The sequence below is a fragment of the Saccopteryx leptura genome, chromosome 6 (assembly GCF_036850995.1).
Source record: "Saccopteryx leptura isolate mSacLep1 chromosome 6, mSacLep1_pri_phased_curated, whole genome shotgun sequence".
Classification (NCBI taxonomy): Eukaryota; Metazoa; Chordata; class Mammalia; order Chiroptera; family Emballonuridae; genus Saccopteryx; species Saccopteryx leptura.
The window spans coordinates 70,406,681-70,424,424 of record NC_089508.1 but is presented as its reverse complement, the minus strand read 5'-3'; the positions used below and the strand labels follow the sequence as shown (position 1 = coordinate 70,424,424).

The 17,744-nt window shown below is 33.5% G+C and overlaps 1 protein-coding gene across 1 annotated transcript in view; it reads right to left on the bottom strand.

Moving 5' to 3' along the window:
- The window catches only part of FAM227B (family with sequence similarity 227 member B), a 236,095-nt gene that overhangs the window by 46,900 nt on the left and 171,451 nt on the right, over positions 1 to 17,744 (bottom strand). The window lies entirely within an intron of this gene.

The window sequence follows — 17,744 nt, the reverse complement described above, 5'->3', positions numbered from 1 at the left end:
GAGCTCTTATAAAAAAGACATAGGGTAGCTGAATGGTAAAGAAAACAAGAACCATATATATGTTCTACAACAGGGGTCCCCAAACTACGGCCTGCGGGCCGCATGCGGCCCCCTGAGGCCTCTATCCGGCCCCCACCACACTTCCGGAAGGGGCACCTCTTTCATTGGTGGTCAGTGAGAGGAGCATAGTTCCCATTGAAATACTGGTCAGTATGTTTATTGAATTTACTTGTTCTTTATTTTAAATATTGTATTTGTTCTCATTTTGTTTTTTTACTTTAAAATAAGATATGTGCAGTGTGCATAGGGATTTGTTCATAGTTTTTTTATAGTCTGGCCCTCCAACGGTCTGAGGGACAGTGAACTGGCCCCCTGTGTAAAAAGTTTAGGGACCCCTGTTCTACAAGATACCTACATTAGAATGAAACATACCCACAGATTAAAAGTATGGGAATGGAAAAAGACATTTCATGTAAACAAAAATAAGAAAGAAAAGCTGGTGTAGCTATACTTATATAAAAGAAAATAGTATTTAAAACAAAGTTTATTAATAACAGACAAAGAAGAATACATAATAATAAAGGGAACAATCCAACAAGAAGTTATAGCCTTTGTAAACATTTATGCACTGAATATGGGAGCACCTAAATATATAAAGCAAATCTTGATAGACATAGAGGGAAAGATCGACAGTAATACAGCCATAGTAGGGGATTTTAACACCTCATATACATCAAAAGATAGCTCTTCCAGACAGAAAATCAAAGAAACAGTGACCTTAAATGATACCCTAGATCAGATGGATTTTATAGATATTGTTAGAGCATTTCATCCCAAAGCAGCACAACATACATTGTTTTCAAGAGCACTTGGAACATTTTCTAGGATAGACCACATGTTAGAACACAAAATGAGTCTCAATAGATTTAAAAAGATTGAAATCATATCAAGCATCAATCATAATGGTATGAAAGTAGAAATCAATCACAAGAAAAAAACTGTAAAACGCACAAAGACATAGAGGTTATACAACATGTTAGTAAACTATAAGTGGGTTAACAATGAGATTAAGGAAGAAATAAAAATAATCTTGACACAAATGAAAATGAGAAAGAACACAACAACCCAAAATCTAAGGGACACAACAAAAACAGTCTTAAGAGGAAAATTTGTAGCATTACAGGCCTATCTCAAGAAACAAGAAAAATCTCAAGTAAACAATCTAACTTTACACTTTAAAGAAACCTGAAAAACAACAACAGCAAACACAGCCAAAAGTGAGTAGATAAAAGGAAATAAAGATCAGAGCAGAAATATGACTCTAATAAGCAAAATGGAGTCTTAAAAAAATAATACAGGCCCTGGCCGGTTAGCTCAGTGGTAAAGCGTCGGCCTGGCGTGCGGGAGTCCCGGGTTTGATTCCCGGCCAGGGCACACAGGAGAAGCGCCCATCTGCTTCTCCACCCCTCCCCTCTCCTTCCTCTCTGTCTCTCTCTTCCCCTCCCGCAGCCAAGGCTCCATTGGAGCAAGGTTTGCCCGGGCACTGAGGATGGCTCTGTGGCCTCTGCCTCAGGTGCTAGAATGGCTCTGATTGCGGCAGAGCGACGCCCCAGATGGGCAGAGCATCGCCCCCTGGTGGGCGTGCCGGGTGGATCCTGGTCGGGCGCATGCAGGAATCTGTCTGACTGCCTCCCCATTTCCAACTTCAGAAAAATACAAAACAAAACAAAACAAAAAAGTTAAAAAACAAACAAACAAACAAACAATACAAAAGGTCAGTGAGGCCCTGGATGATAGCTTAGGTGGCTGGAGCATCCTCTGGACATGACAAGGTTGTGGATTTGATCTCCAGTCAGGGCACATACAAGAATTTACCAATAATGGCATGTTTAAGTGGAAAAGTGAATTAATCTTTCTCTCTCTCCCTCTCCCCCTTTTCTGTCTCTCTCCTTTCCTTTTTTTCTAAATGAAATTTTTTTCAATAAAAAAATTTAAAAAAGAAAAGAATCAATAAAACGGAGAGCTATATTCTCTGCAATGATAAACAAGATTAATAATCCTTTAACCAGACCACCAAAAAATAAAAATAAATAAAGGACCCAAATAAATAAAATCTGAAATGAAAGAGGAGACATAACTGACACTACAGAAACACAAAGGATTATATGAAAATATTATGAACAACTATATGCCAATAAATTGGACAATTTGAAAAAAATGGATAAATTCCTAGAAACATACAATATCTTTAAAAAAAAGTCTGATTAAAACCTGGGCAAGTAACTTGAATAAACACTCCTCCAAAAAGGAAATACAAATGGCCCACAGACATATGGAAATTGCTCAACATCACTAATCATCATAGAAATGCAATTAAAACCACAATTGCCTGACCTGTGGTGGTGGCACAGTGGATAAAGCATCAACCTGGAATGTTGAGGTTGCCAATTTGAAATCCTGGGCTTACCCAATGAAGGCACATACGTGAAGCAACTACTAAGCAGCACAATATACATTGTTGATGCCTTTCACTTTTCCTACCCTTTCTCTCTCTCCTCTCTCTAAAATCAATAAATTTTAAAAAACTCAATGAATCAACAAATACGTATTGGTGAGGGTGCAGAGAAAAGGGAATCTTTGTGCATTGGTTGTGGGAATGTAGATTGGTGCTGCCACGATGAAAAGCAGTGGGGAGTTACCTTAAAAAATTAAAGATGAAACTGCCTTATGATCCAGTGGTTCCACTTCTGAGAATATATCCAAAGAAATCTAAATACCAAGTCAAAAAAATATATGTGCTCCTATGTTCATTGCAGCATTATGTATAATTTCTGTTAAGCCTCATTGCACATTAAAACTTTACAAATAAAAATCTGGAGAAGTTTTATTCTGAAAATCATTTCTTAAAATTATATTTAAAAATAAATTTATATTTAAAATCTTTCTTTTTATTATTTTGTTTTGATTCTTAGGAGGTTTTAATTTTTTTAGAGTTTCTTTGTCTATTTTAACTATCATTTTCCCTAACATTTAACACTTTTTCTTTATATCTATTTTGTTTATTTTCTCTCTCAATTTTAAATTTTACTATCTTTTCTTTACTGTCTTATTCACTCTCAGGTTTCTTCTAATTTCACCTTCTTGATTGTTGATGTCTTTCTTTTTCACATCATTTCAATCTTGCTCTTCACTAACCTTTTACTTTTAGGCTTGTGCTTTCCATTCATAGAAGTGCATCTTTAAGTTTTACAATATGTGGCAAAATATTTATCATAACTCTTCTGCTCCATGTTATCATTTTTCTGGAGAATGTCCTTCATTAAACATTTGTTTTTCCTATTTCAATCTTCCTCTTTTATTTTTTTTCTTGTTTTGGAAAGTCCTTCGACCTATTTTGTGGTATCGAATTTTGTTCATCTTTCAATTTCACCACTGAAAGTGAAATTTCAAAGGATTTTGTGCTGTTAGTTCTCCTTGTTGCTCTTTGCTGCTTCCATAAAGAGAAGGGGACATGCTGATGTGATACTGCCATTTTCAAACCAGAAGTCATCCAGCATATTCTCTATCATTTTACATTGAAAAATTTGAAACCTAAAAAATGTAAAACTATGATAAAGAAATACCCTTATGATTTTTATTTAGATCCACCAGTTTTCAAAATTTCACCACATTCGCTTTCTCTGGATTTCTTTTATTAATTCATTTTGAAAATAAATGATTTAATTTTTGTAGATTCTGCTAGCATTAAAATATGAAGCAAACAAAAACATTTAAATATCTATGATTATTACTATTTAATCCTATGCATAGTTTATGTTCTACAGACACAGACTCTGTGCCAAGGATTCTGGTGTAAGCAGGTTATTGGAAGGAGCAAGGAACATGGTTTGGAGAGGGAAGAATTGGTACATAGAAGAAAAGGTAGCTGATAACAGATGCAGTATCAAGCCAGCTGCCAATAGTAGAGGACTGTATCATAAATCTAAAGAAACTCAGGGAAATAAAAGTGTAAAACACATGCATCAGAATTATCCCAGCTAGGGATGGGTATGAAGGGAAGTTGTGGCATTGGTAACTCTCCCCCTCAGTCACTGATTAAGGAATTTCCCTCAGTGGGTATTAATTTTGGCACTCCATGTGTGGGCAAGGCAGCCCTTCAACCAAGAGGCAGTTGCTGGCTGACAGAAGGCAGGCTGATATGTAGGGAACATCAATAGTTTTTTAACTGCTAATTTAACACATTTGAATAAGAAGTTAGAAACAAAACTGTTTAGAACAATGCACTTAAGAAACTATTGAAATAAAAAACATATAACAAGCAAAAAGAATCTTGGTAGGAGATGCATTCGGGGCAACACTAGAATCTATGTAAACACAATAAATTAAAATCAATAAAGAAAAGAATCTTGGTAGGAACAATTATTAGTTTGAGATTAGTATCATCTTTAGTTCTACAGGTGTCATCATATATATTTTTTCTCTTACATTGACTGAAACCTGAAGTAATAAAGTTGATGGAGCAGTTACTGTCCTTTTTATATATATATATAAATAAGTTTTTATTTTAATGGGGTGACATCAATAAATCAGGGTACATATATTCAAAGGAAACATGTCCAGGTTATCTTACTGTCCTTTTATTTTGTTTTTATATATTTTTTGTTTATATTTTCATGTACCTTTAAAAATTATTTACAAAATTTAATAGGGTTTTATTGATCAATAAGAGCACATAGGTTTTAGGCAAACATTTCTATAGCATTTGAACTGTTGATTATGTTGTATACCCATCACCCAAAGTCAGATCATTTCCCATCACTTATACTTGGCCCTTTTTACTCACTTCCATCAGCCCCCTCCCCTTGGAAACCACTTCATTTTTATCTATGCCCATGAGTCTAAGTTTTATATCCCACCTATGTTTTGTTGTCAGTTTCTTTTGCTGTGCAGAAGATTTTTATTTTTATTTATTTATTTTTGCTCCACTCATTTATTTTTGCCTGTGGTTTTTCAATTTTCCCAGCGCCATTTATTGAAGAGGCTTTGTTTTCTCCATTGTGTGTTTTTGGCTCCTATGTTAAAGATGATTTGTCCATATATAAGTAGTTTTATATCTGGGCTCTTAATTCTGTTCCATGGTCTGTATGTCTGTTTTTCTGCCAATACCATGCTGTTTTGATTACTGTGGCTCTATAGTATAATTTGAAGTCAGGTAGTGTGATACCTCCAACTTCATTCTTTTTTCTCAGGATTGCTTTGGCTATTTGAGATTCTTATGATTTCATGTAAATCTGGTGATTTTAAAATCTATTTCTTTAAAAAATAACATTGGGATTTTGATGGGGATTTAAATAAATTTGTATATTGCTTTGAATAATATAACCATTTTAACTATATTGATTTTTCCAACTCATAAACATGGAATATTTTTTCATTTCATAGTGTCTTTTTAATTTCTTTAACTAATGCTTTATTTTTCAGTATATAGGTCTTTTATATCCTTTGTTAAGTTTATTCCTAGGTATTTTATTTTATTTTATTGAAATTGTAAAATGTATTGTTTTTTTGAGTTCATTTTCTGAAGTTTAATCATTGGTGTGTAGGAAAGCAGTGTACTTTTGTATATTGATTTTGTATCCTGAAACTTTACTGTCTTGGTTTATTGTTTCTTATTGGGTTTTTTTGGTGAACTGTTTGGGGTTCACTATATACAGGATCATGTCATCTTCAAAAGATTATACCTTTACTTCTTCTTTCCTGTTATGCATGCCTTTTATTTCTTTCTCTTGCCTGATCACTCTAGCTAAAACTTCCAGAACTATGTTCAAAATGAGTTGAGAGAATGGGCATCTTCATCTTGTTCCTGATTTTAGAGAAAAGCCTTCATTTTTTCACAATTTAGTATGATATTAGTTGATGATTTGTCATATATGGCCTTTATTATATTGAGGTACTTGCCTTTTATTCTGATTTTATTGAGTGTTTTAAACATAAAGGGATATTATATCTTATTGAATGCCTTTTCTGCATCTATTGATGGGATCATATGATTTTTCTTCTTCGTTTTGTTGATGTGGTGTATTATATTGATTGATTTGCATATGTTACACCATCCTTTTACTCTTGGAATGAATCCCACTTTATCATGATGCATTATTTTTTCAACATGTTCTTGTATTCAATTTGCTAATATTTTGTTGAGGATTTTTGCGTTTGTATTCATTAGAGATACTGGCCTGTAGTTTTCTTTTTTTTTTTGTGTTGTCCTTTCCAGGTTTTGGTGTGAGGGTTATGTTGGTCTCATAAAATGTCTTATGAAGTATTGCTTTCTTTTTCTATTTTTTGGAAGACTGAGAAGAATAGGTACCAAATCTTTAAATGTTTGGTATAATTCACTAGTGTAGCTATCTGATCCTGGACTTTTATTTTTGGAGAGTTTTTTGATAGTTGTATTTCCTCCCTGCTAATGGGTCTATTTAAGTTTTCCACTTCTTTGTGCCTCAGTCTAGAAAGATTGCATAGTTCTAGGAATTTATCCATTTCTTCTAGGTTGTTGAATTTGGTGGCATATAATCTTTTATAGTAGTCTACTATGACCTTTTGTATATCTATGATGTCTGTGGTAATTTTTCCTCTCCCATTTTGGATTTTTAAAATATGAATCCTTTTTCTTTTTTTGTTGGTGACTCTATGCAGGGATTTTAAAATTTTATTGATCTTTTCAAAGGACCAGATTCTTTGTTGTATTAATTTTTTCTATGGTTTATTTTTGTTCTCTATTTCATTAAGTTCTGTTCTAATTTTTACTATTTCCTTTCTTCTGCTGATTTTGTGTTGTTGTGGTCCTTTTCTTTTCTAGTTAAGGTGTGATGTAAGATTGTTTACTTGGAATCTGTCTTGTTTCTTAACATAAGCCTATAATGTTATAAACTTTCCTCTTATTACTGCTTTCGCTGCATCTGAGAAATTTTGATATATTGTGTTGTCATTTTCATTTTTCTGTGTATATGTTTTGTTTCTGCTTTTCTTCTTTTACTCCATCATTTTTTAGAAGTATGTTGTTTAATTTCCATATTTTTGTGGGTTTATTTACTTTCTTTTTACAGTTGAATTCTAATTTTAAAGCCTTATGGTCTGAAAATATGCTTGGTATAATTTTAATCTTCCTGAAAGTGTTGATGTTAGTTTTGTGGCCCAAAATGTGGTCTATCCTTGAAAATGTTCTATGCACACTGGAAAAGAATGTATAATCTAATGTTTTATGATGAAATGCCTATTATGTTCATTTGCTATGTTACGAAGACAATAACTACTCAGAGACCACATGGAGTGCACCAAAGAACCTAGGGGAGACCGCCTCACAATTGCCTACACAGGTTTCATGAGATGGCCCTGACCACCAGTCCTTAGGGATTGATACATACAAATAGAAGTAGGGAAAAAAATGAGGGAGTCTGGAAGCAGAGAAAGAATGAGGAAGCCAGGAAGGAGAACTATTTTAGAGAAAACAGAATGGTAAGGAAAGTGGCTCAAATATACCCACCTATTGATTAATCAGAATTGCTAATTTTATTCCTACTGTGCTGCATTCAGCATGGTACTGTGTTCAGTACTTCCTGTCAGTGATATCACTATGGCTTTTGCCTCAGTGCACTGAACCCTGCCCCTGTTTTTTGTTCCTATTCAGGGTCTCGGAAGGTGTAATGGGACATTTAAGGCCAATATATCTTTATTGATTTTCTGTTTGGATGATATATCTAAAGCCATCAAAGGTGTGTTGAAATCTCCAAGTATGATTGTGTTTTAGTCTGCTTTTATTTTAAGATCAGTTAGTAGCAGTGGAGGTCTGAAATTATCTCAAGTCTTGTTTTACTTCTTTTTTTTTCTGGTGATATCAGTCATAAAATTAGTTTCATAATTTGAAAAATGTAGATAAAAGTAGTTCAACTTAATTAGAATACATTATTTAATTTTCTAAAATGCTTAGAAAATTTTCTTGCATGTAGTACTATGTAAGTATTTGATAAATAGAGTAGAGAGAAATGTCAGTAGATGTGTCTCTTTCTTTTTCTTATTATATTTAGCTAGGCCTTATCTGTTTATAAGGCTCATTCAAGCTCTAAACTTACTTTGATCTTTTTTTTCTTTTAGGCTTACCTGCCCTTAGGAAGTTTACACTCAATCTCCCTACAGTGATGCCACTAAAATTATCTATCATCTTTCTCTTTTAAAACTCACCCCAAAGATTTTAGATTACCCGTTTATTTATTTATTTTTTTGCATCTAGTCACCAGCCATCTAGGTTTCTTCAAAGGGAAACAGACTGCACATTATTGAGTCCTGATGAGGTACTTACTAGCAGGAACTCTCTTATTCTTACAACAACCTGTAAGGTAGGTAGGTATTACTGACATATGTATCTATATTTACATCTGATGGATTCCAAGAAGTGAAGTAACCTGTCCATAACACACAATTATTAAGAAGAGCAATAATTCAAATCCAGATATGTCTGACTGCAAATATACCATCTGATCTGGACAATTCTCACAGACCAGTTCTGTATTATCTCTAAACAGCACATCCTCTCATACATCACAGAGTTTTTGTGGGCAGTGTTCAATAATTTCTTAAACTTAACATTCATTTGCTGTTTCTTAGTGGTTCAAATTATTTTGTCTTCTTTTTTCAGTACGTAGGCTTTGCTATCATCTTAATCCCATAAAACTTTGTATATGTCACTTAACTTGTGAACTCTAAAAAACCAAATTGCTAAGGAGAAGAGTGAAATCATTTTTCACTTTTAGTTTCCAAAATCTCTCATTTAAAAAAATCAGTTTTTCAAATATTAACTTACTTTAAATGATAACCCATACAAACCTCCCTCCATAAACTTTATTTAAAAGAAGTCTGCCAAGTTAGACTAGATGAATAGTTCTATTAGAAATTATCAAATAAAAGTTTAAATTACTAGAGGTTGCATCATTAAGGGTTATTGAGAATTGTTTGTCTTCTATAATATGAAGTTATTCTCAGAGGAATACTGATTAGAATAGAAACCAGATGTCTTTTTCAAGACTACACTGAAAAAAAAATAAACAAGTAGAAAATTAATATAAAAATGACCTAAGGTGGTTTCTAGGAACTTGAAAAAAAAGCATGTGCACATGGTTATATGTGTGTGCCTTTATCTGTGGGGGGAGGGTTAAAGAAAGCAGAGAAGAAAAATGCAGAGAAAAATGGATAGAGGATGAATAGAATAAGATGAGTTTCAGAATTTAAAACAAAACCAATTCTTAAATATTTGTAAGTATTTGATATCACTAAGAACACAGCATATTTCATTTTATCTGTAAACCAGGAAAGTAAATTATAGAGACAAGATAATCTCTGAGTACTAATTAGATGAGAAAACTTCTTAAAAGAAAGAACTTTCAAATGTAGAATATGACATGTTCTGAGTGTGGTAAAATAATTCAGAAATTTTATTATATTTTTTATTTCTTCCCTTCCACCTAATTTGAGGGATAGAAAGAACAATAATGTGTTTGATGATTTTATATTTGATTGTATTAGAAATAAAGTATGTTTATTACCATAATATATCAACATCCTGAAAGGAATACAACAGAACGGAAAGCATGAAGAAGGTAATCAAGGGAAGGAAGGAGCATATCATAAATAATTTAATTACCATTTTAAAATTAGTCCTTAATTGACCCTTTACTTGTATTAAGAACTAGAATGCTTTTCTTTTATTTACCCAAAGCAAAAATAATAGGATGAATGTTACCCTAATAAACCAGCCTATTTTAAAATTAAAATATGGTAAAACTTTATTTATTTGAAGTCTCTTTGTTACCATTCAAATTGAGTTTGAATTGAAATTTATCTTTTGCTTTGCAGATACTTACAAGATAGTGTAAATTAATAGAATAAATCAGTTGTTATGGGAGGTTTAAAAATATTTAAGAGATAAAGCAATTTTCAAGCATCTTTTAGTTCTTTCACATTGAGAGTTGCAGATTAGCTGATAAGTTAGTCTCATATTTTTCCTATTGATTCAATTAAGTCATGTGACAGTTTGATTTATTACACATATAGTACTTGGCATTAATAAACAGTATCTCTTTTAAACTGTGCTATGATTTTGGATTTTTACTAATTCAGCAACTTTCTAAACTCATGATACAATGCTTCCAACTTCCAAGCCAATTAGTTTAAAAAATCAAAACTATAGTCATGTGCAGCCAAATAATTCTATTTGAAAGAAATCAGTCTTATTTTATTGTTCCCCTGGCCAGTATCAAATGACTAATATGATTGTCTTTTCCACCACAATTAACCAATTTTTCTTGGCACTAGATAAACAGAAGTTTAGTTTTTGACATATTCTTTTTGTTGTGTAATCTACTATGGTATTACATGCTGATAGGAATTACTCTACTACAACATTCCTCTATTAGCATATTTTCTTAAGGAAATGTAAAATATAGAAGCCATGTTCTTTTAGTTAAAATAACTAGACAGCATATTAAGTATTAATTTAAAAAAAAATTTTTTTAATTCATTTTTAGAGAGGAGAGAGAGAGGGCGAGAGAGAGACAGAGAGAGAGAAGGGGGGAGGAGCTGGAAGCATCAACTCCCATATGTGCCTTGACCAGGCAAGCCCAGGGTTTCGAATCGGCAACCTCAGCATTTCCAGGTCGACGCTTTATCCACTGCGCCACCACAGGTCAGGCAGGTATTAATTTTTTTATAAAATGTTCACAATTCTTTTCAGTGTTACAAGAGGTGACTGAACAGTGTACATTAACCTATATTTTGACAACTTTGAAATCCATTTATGATTGCTTCTTGTTCTTCAGATCTCAGTTTAAATGTCATCTCCAAAGTGAGGACTTTTGTGACCAGATTCCATCCTTTCCTTCCCACTCCTTTCTGTTCCTTGCTTCTAGAGTAAACTATTTATTTCTTCCTGTGATATCACCAGAATTATTGTTATATGTTTATTATCTGTCTCTTACTCCATAATTAAACTCCAATGAAGTCAGGGACTTTGCTTATCCTATTGAACACTATATTTCTATCATATTGCATACTACCTAAAACATGTTTGATTTGAAGTAATCAGCTAAGTTAACAAGAATAAGCTATTTTACTGACAACTCAATATGTAAAATTTCAAGGGCGGTATCTGATGACTGCCTACATAAGTCTTGGATCCTTCACATAGATAGAAGATATAAGAGGGAAGAAAGAGTGGCAAGGCAAAGAAGTTAGAGAGATAGAGACTGTGGATTTTTAAGGGGGATTTTTTTTTCTGTTAGTTCCCTTCCCTACCAAGAAAAGAAGTGAGGAGCAGGTGAATCTCCCTCTACTCCCAAACCTCATAAGAGATTCTAGTGTTTGGGGGTGTTAAGGATCAAAGAGTTTCTATATTAGAAAAAGAAGACTAGAATGTGGTTTTTAGGAAAAGTGGGAATGTTACTGGGCAGAAAAATAACATGATTACAACTGTGCGTTAGGAAGATTAACTTGATAGCAATACATAAAATGGATCAGAGGTCAAAGAGAGGAGATGCAAGTAAGGAGATGGAGTTGGCATAGAGTAGACAAAAGAGATCACAACCAGTTGACTTAGACTGTGAAGGTAATAACTGATAGGAAAAAATAGTTAAGAAGTTGTAGTGATAGAATTGATAATTTTTAAAATCAATTACAGAGAATTAAGGATGACTCACTATGACTGAGTTAAAATTAAATACCATTGAGGGCAAACTATGAGTAATAATAAAGGTGATATGATGTTTGAAGAAAAGTCTAAGGAGAAGTATAAATGTCCTCCCTCTTATGCATAAATTATTTTGTTAGTCACTGGTTTTACAGAAATTTATATTGTATTGGATACCTGGCTTGCTGTGGATGTATTTTTATCATAAAGATGTTGGACACCATAATTTTCTTCTCCATTATTACTATCATAATTATCCTATTCTGTTTCTTCTCACTTTTGAGAAGTTCATCTGCTGCTGAGAAGTCCTAGTTTTAAAACTAATGAATTAAAAATAAAACCAATTTTGTTATTAACACATTAATATCAATGGAACATTTAAAATTTGTTGTTGCTAGTTTTATCCCTTATTTAGCTGCTTTGTTATGTAGACAATGAATATGGACCCAAAGAAAGAAAATTTAAAGCAAAGAATAAAATAACCTTAATTACACAGGGTCTCTTGTTTTTCACACTAGGAGTGAAGCAAAACTCTCTCCATACCCATTATAACACTTTTCAATTGTTATGGAATGCCACTCAGCTGTCAAAACCAGTCGCTGACATATAGCATTTAATCAAGTCTGATTTTATGCTGAAGTTAAACATTAAACTAAGGAGAATCGAGGCAATAAAAAATGAATTACAGGTATAGATAACTTCACTATATAGTAAATTCAAAGCTGGAAAAAAACTTTAACATCTTGCTGCAGGTCTAAAGTCACATGGTAATTCAATAAATTAACAATATAATTAAGAGAAATTTAATTTTAAATCAGCATTTCAGAGAACATTTTTTAATTCATAATTTTTAAATTTTATTTAGAAAATTGACTTTAATATGGTGACATTGATCAATAAGAATACTACATAGGTTTCTGGTAAACATTTCTTTTTTTTTTTTTTAATTTATTTATTCATTTTAGAGAGGGAGAGACAGAGAGAGAGAGAGAGGAGAGACAGAGAGAGAGAAGGGGGGGAGGAGCTGGAAGCATCAACTCCCATATGTGCCTTGACCAGGCAAGCCCAGGGTTTCGAACCGGCGACCTCAGCATTTCCAGGTCGATGCTTTATCCACTGCGCCACCACAAGTCAGGCTCTGGTAAACATTTCTATAGCATTTGAACTGTTGATTATGTTGTACAACCATCACCCAAAGTCAAATCGTTTTCTGTCACCTTTTATTTGTCCCTCTTAACATCCTTCCCTCTACCACCCCGTTAAATCCTGTCCTGCACATCCCCTTCCTACTGGTAACCACTTCACTTTTATCTATGTCCATGAGTCTCACAGTTTTGTATCCCACCTATGTGTGAAATCATACAGTTCTTATCTTTTTCTGATTTACTTATTTCATTCAATATAATGTTCTCAAGTTCCATCTATATTGTCATAAATATCACCACGTCATCATTTCTTATGGCTGAGTAGTATTCCACTGTATATATGTATCATATCTTCTTTTATACAATCCTCTATTGAAGGACACTTTGGTTGTTTCCATGTCTTGGACACTGTGAGTAATGCTGCAATGAAACATGGGGGTACATGTGTCTTGACTTACCAATGTTTTTGAGTTATTAGGGTAGATTCCCAGTAGACGAATTGCTGGGTCATATGGTAGTTCTATTCCTAATTTTTTGAGGAACCACCATACCTTCTTCCATAATGGTTGTACTAATTTACATTCCCACCAATAGTGAATGAGGGTTCCTTTTTCTCCACAGCATCTCCAACACTTGTTATTACCTGTCTTGTTGATAATAGCGAATCTAACAGGTGTGAGGTGGTGTCTCATTGTAGTTTTGATTTGCATTTCTTGAATAGCTAGTAAAAATGAACATCTTTTCATATACCTGTTGGCCATTTATATGTCCTCTTGGTAGAAGTGTCTGTTCAGGTTCTCTCCCCATTTTTTAATTGGATCGTTTGCTTGTTTGTTGCTGAGCTTTGTGAGTTCTTTATATATTTTGAATATTAACGCTTTATCAGAGCAGTTGGTTGAAAATATCATCTTCCATTTAGTTGGTTGGCTGTTTGTTTTGTTGTCAGTTTCATTTGCTGTGCAGAAGCTTTTTAATTTGATATAATGCCACTAATTTATGTCTGCCTTTACTTCTCTAGCCTTTGGGGTCAAATTCATAAATTTTTCTCTACAGTCAAGGTCCATGAACTTAGTACCTATGTTTTCTTTTTTGTTATCAATATTTACTGTTTTGGATCTTATATTAAGGTCTTAGATCCATTTTGAATTGATTTAAATGCAGGAGGACAAGCTATAGTCAAGTTTCATTCTTTTGCATGTGGTTTTCCAACTTTCCCAGTACCATTTATTGAAGAAGCTTTCTTTTCTTTATTGTGTGTTTTTGGCTCCTTTGTTAAAGATGCTTTGTCCATATATATGTGATTTTATTTCTAGGCTTGTGATTCTGTTCCATTGGTCTGTATGTCTGTTTTTCTGCCGGTACTATGCTATTTTGATTATCATGGCTCTATACTATAGTTTGAAGTCAGGTAGTGTGATACTTCTGGTTTTATTCTTTTTCCTCAGGATTGCTTTGGCTATTTGAGGATTTTTATGGTTCCATTCAAATCTGATAATTTTTTGTTCTATTTATTTGAAAAATTACATTGAAATTTTGATTGGATTTAATTAAATTTAAATTGGATTTAAATTTAATTATATTGCTATGGGTAATATGGTTATTTTAACTGTGTTGATTCTTTCAATCCATGAACATGGAATATTTTTCCATTTCATTGTGTCTTTTTCAATTTCTTTCAATAATGTTTTGTAGTTTTCAGTATACAGTAGTTTTCACATTCATTGTTAAGTTTGTTCTTAGGTATTTTTTTTTAATTGTAATTATAAAAGAAATTGTGTTTTGAAGTTCATTTTCCAATGTTTCATCGTTGGTATATAGGAAAGCAGTAGACTTGTGTATATTGATTTTGTATCCTGTGACTTTACTGTATTGGTTTATTGTTTCTAATACCAGTACTTTTTTGATGGAGTCTTTGGGATTTTCTATACACAGGATCATGTTATCTGCGAAAAGTGATATCTTTACGTCTTCTTTCCTGATATGGATGCCTTTTATTACTTTCTCTTGCTTGATCGCTCTGGCTTAAACTTCCAGAACTTGTTGAATAAGAGTGGAGAGAGTCAGCAGCTTTGTCTCATTTCTGATTTTAGAGGGAAAGCCTTCATTTTCTCACCATTTAGTATGATATTAGCTTTATTATGTTGAAGTACTTTCCTTCTATTTTGATTTTATTGAATGTTTTAAACACGAAGCAATGTTGTATCTTATCAAATGCCTTTTCTACACCTATTGATAGGATCATATGATTTTTGTTCTTTGTTTTGTTGATGTGGTGTATTACATTGATCGATTTCCATATGTTTAACCATCCTTGTGCTCCTAGGATGAATCCTACTTGATCATGATGTATTAATTTTTTAATGTGTTGAATCTCCCCCGTCCTGTCCTTCAAGACCCCTGCTGGCACCCCAGCCCAGGGTCTAGGCCTTCTGGGGGCCTCTCAATGAACTCCTTTCTGCTCTGGGTGGCACTGTCCTTGCCATGGCCTGCCCTGCTGCTCCCCCAGGATGAGGCAGCTCAGGCCTCACAAGAATCACTCCCCCATAGGTGCCTGAGGATCCAGCCAACAGGGGAGGCTATTTGCTAGTATTTTGTTTAGGATTTTTGTATCTGTGTTCATTAGAGATATTGGTTTGTACTTTTCTTTTTTTGTGTTGTCCTTACCAGATTTTGGTGTGAGGGTTATGTTAACCTCATAAAATGTGCTGGGGAGTATTGCTTCTTCTTCTATTTTTCAGAAGACTTTGAGAAGGATAGGTACCAAATCTTCTTTGAATGTTTGGTAGAGTTCATTAGTATAGCCATCTGGTCCTGGACTTTTGTTTTTGAGGATGTTTTTGGTAGTTGTTTCTATTCCCTCCCTGCTTATAGGCCTGTTTAAGTTTTCCACTTCTTCATGACTCAGTCTAGAATGATTGTATAGTTATAGGAATTTATTTCTTCTAGGTTTTTGAATTTGGTGGCATATAATCTTCCATAGTATTCTACTATGAACTTTTGTATATTTATGATGTCTGTGGCAATTTCTCCTCTTTCATTTTGAATTTTTTTTATATTGTGGACAAGTCCTGCTGGGGGTGAGGATGACAGAGACATAAAGATCCGACTCCGGGGATCAGGTTCAGTGATGCAGATCCACTTTATTCAGGAAGTAAGCTAGCTTATATACATGGATTCAGTCAATAGGATGTTACAGTATGTCCTTCATAGCCAATGGCTGAAAAGATCAGGAAGCTGCGTGGTTGGTGCCAAGTCACTTCCTTATAGTGGGTGAGCTTCCTTCCTGGGTATGCCCAGGAGGCTTCTGGGAGCTGGAGTATTTTCACAGCATTGCATCAGCCACAGCTGCTAGGAATGCACTCTGTGCTCCACCCACATTATATGAGTTCTTTCTCTTTTTTCTTTAGTGACTCTAGCCAGGGGTTTGTCAATTTGATTGACCTTTCAAAGGACCAGCTCTTTGTTGTATTAATTTTTGTATAGTTTTTTGTTCTCTATTTCATTTAGTTCTGCTCTAATTTTTACTATTTCTTTTATTTTGCTGACGGGTTGCCTTTGTTGTTCTTTTTCTATTTAAAATGTGATGTTAGGTTGTTTACTTGGGATCTCTCTTGTTTCTTGATATTAGCCTATAATGCTATAAACTTTCCTCTTATTACTGCTTTCACTGCATTCCAGCAATTTTGATATGTTGGGTTGTCATTTTCATTTGTCTGTGTATATGTTTTGATTTTTGCTTTTCTTTTTTGACCCAGTCATTTTTTAAAAGTATGTGTTTAATTTACACATTTTTGAAGGTTTCTTTACTTCCTTTTTACAGTAGAATTCTAATTTCAAAGTTTATGGTCAGAAAATATACTTGGTATAATTTTAATCTTCCTGAATTTGTTGATGTTATTGTTGTAGCCCAACATGTGGTCTATCCTTGGGAATGTTCTATGCACACTGGAGAAGAGTGTGTACTCTGATGTTTTGGGATGAAATGTCTTATAAATGTCTATTATGCCCATTTGGTCCAGAATGTCATTTAAAGCTAATATTTCTTTATTGATTTTTGTTTGGATGATCTATCTAATGCCATCGATGCTGTGTTGAATTCTCCAAGTATGACTGTGTTTTTATCTGCTTCTATTTTTAGGACAGTAGTAGATATCTTATATATTTTTGTGCTCTCTGGTTCAGTGAATATATATTAAGAAGTGTTATATCTTCTTGATACAATGTCCCCTTTATCATTATAAAATGTCCATCTTTGTCTCTGGTTACCTTTGTTGTCTTGAAGTCAGCATTGTCAGAAATGAATATGGTTACACCTGCTTTTCTTTGGGAATTATTTGCTTGGAGAATTGTTTTCCAACCTCTTACTTTGAGTCTACTTTTGTTTTTACAGCTTAGATGTGTCTCTTGAAGGCAAGATATGATTGGGTTTTGCTTTTTGATCCAATCTGCTACCTTTTGATCCAATCTGCTACCTTTTGATCCAATCTGCTACCTCTTTATTGGTGAGTTCAGTTCATTTACATTTAGGGTAATTATTGACACTTGAGAATTTCCTATAGCCATTTTACGTCTTGTTTTCCAATAACTCTGTGTTTAGTTTGTTTTTTTTCTTTTTTCTTTTTGTCAGTTGTTTTTGTTTGGTGGCATTTCATACTTCTTTTCCCTGTATCTCTTTTTTTTTTTTAAGCTGTGTGCTTTAGTAGTGGCTTTTTCATGGTTGGTTATCATTAGGTTAAGAAAAAAATGTTCATATGTACGAAAGTCCCTTGTCATATGAGTGCTTCTGCACTCCATTCACATTTACTACTGCAGATCTTTATCCTCTGATCTTTTATGTTATTGTTGTCACAGATTATCCTTGTTTT